We start from the raw sequence: 2,059 nt of genomic DNA, 5'->3' as shown, positions 1-2,059 counted from the left end.
ATAACTGCATCTTACAGAGGCTGGGATGCAGCCTGGCACCGCCATCCTGGGCTGTGCTGGCCCATGTCCTGCTCTGGAAATCGTGGGCTGTGTGGTGACAAGGTGTTAGGGTCCTGCCAGAGGTAATGGAGGGTACCTGTGGTGGGCAGCAAGACCCAGCATCCTGCTGGATGCCACTTAAGCCAGAGTCCCAGGTGCTCCCCAGATTGCAGCTCCAGTAACAGGTCTTTTCAGGGGGTGTTTATGGGATCCAAACGACTTCCTCTACTGACCTGTTCACCTGGGAGAGCAGAAGGGGAAAAGTGGGACATCAGAGACCCCAGAAATGCTTCACAAGGCAGAAGGGATCATGCAGTCTAGAGAAGAGTGTTGTCACTTAAAGAAGTTGCAGAATGTTCCCATCCAGGCCTGCACCAAGAAAGGTGAGTAAGGCATGACCCACAGCTATGGTCTATAGCAGAGGGAGGGTCTCCCATCCCTTGCCCTGGGGTGGTTTCCCATCCCTTGAAGCCTGTTTGTGATGCTGGTGACCAGAGCATGCAGGGAGAGCTGCCAGCTGGAGCTGACGGGGGCTGGGAAGGAGGAAGTACAAGCTGAGAGTTCTCCAGTTTGTTGTAGGAAAGGTGGTTTCTGTTTTTTACCTTTTTCAGAGAGGATCTGAGCTAAGAAGCATCTTGCCCTCTTCTGCTGTGAGTTGTAGCTGAGGTCCCAGGTACCACAGGCTGGTGCAAGTGATCCAGCTTGGACTGGGAAGGGCTGGAGAGCGCATCACCCACATGATGAGGGCTCTTGCCCTTGCATTTGACTTCCAGCCACTTCCAAAGGAAGCAGCATGTAATACACCAGAGCAGGCAAGAGAGCAAGCACAGGGATGTCACCTGGTCCCCTCTGCATCACAGACCCCATGCTGCCCCACGCAGCTGAGGGTCCCTCTGAAAGTCCATTGCTCCGAGTGGCCCCAGGCCTTGTGGCTGTGGTGCTGCGGACCCAGCAGACAGCGTGATAATTTGTGCTAGCAGCAGCTGCTCCCACTATCAGCACTGCGATAATTGTCCCTGCTGGGCTGGTCCCGCTCAGGGCCATTAGCAGCGAGATGCTGCTTTTATCATTATACATCTCATTCCCATCCTGGCAGCTGCAGTAAATGCCTGTCTGTCAGCGAGGCTGAACACTCTTCAGGACACAAGGTCGGGTTGACCTGTGGCAGGTGGTGATTTTGACAGACTTGCAGGTGGCTCGGTGTATGGAATGGGAGCAACTTTCTCCCATGGCTTGAGGCAGGGACGAGACTGAGTCTTTGGTGGTGGCGGTGGGAGGGGAGACATCCCTGCATCATGCCCCCCCAGCTCTGCTATCCATTCAGTGGTGCAGCTCGGCTGTCCATAGTCTCTGCATGTGCCAGGACGGGAGGAGCAGGGACAGGCGATCCCTCCCTGATGGCGCAGGCGCCACTTATTTCCATTTAGATAGAGGGATTTCAATCTCGGCTTGACGTCTCCTCGCCATGGTGCAACTCAAGACCCAAATTTCCAATTGTCTTCCCTGTGCAATGCCAGATGCTCTCTGCTGGCTTGGGAGCTGAAGCGCATTAGAGATGCTGCAGCCCAGCAGAGGCAGACAGTCAGGTACATGAACACGGATGATTATCTGTGTGCAGGTCCATGGGGCAGCTGGCACTTTTATGGCTTCTCCATCCTCAAATCTGCTGCCTTGCCTGCAGCACAAAGGACTCCCATTGCATCTCATGAGCCTCCTTCCCTGCCCCTGTTCAGGGACAGGAGATTAAAACCAGCATCCAGAGTTGGCTCCCGCAGTACAGGATCCAGGTCACTTGGGGTGCAGAGGATGGTCACACAAGGAGAAGTCACCCAGATGACCACAGCAATGAGGACAACAAGCTATTTCTGTCTCCCAGTGGGAAAAATGCAAGAAACACATCACGGGGGTGGAGGTGTCCTTGTTTGCTGTAGGTAGATACAGGGCAGCTCATGAGCCTTGATGTGGTCTCCTCCACCATCACAGAATCAGAGAATCAAAGAATCTCAGGAGTTGGAAGGGA

The sequence above is a fragment of the Mesitornis unicolor genome, unplaced genomic scaffold, assembly GCF_000695765.1.
Source record: "Mesitornis unicolor isolate BGI_N332 unplaced genomic scaffold, ASM69576v1 scaffold23511, whole genome shotgun sequence".
NCBI lineage: Eukaryota > Metazoa > Chordata > Aves > Mesitornithiformes > Mesitornithidae > Mesitornis > Mesitornis unicolor.
Note: the sequence above shows the minus strand (reverse complement) of the source record.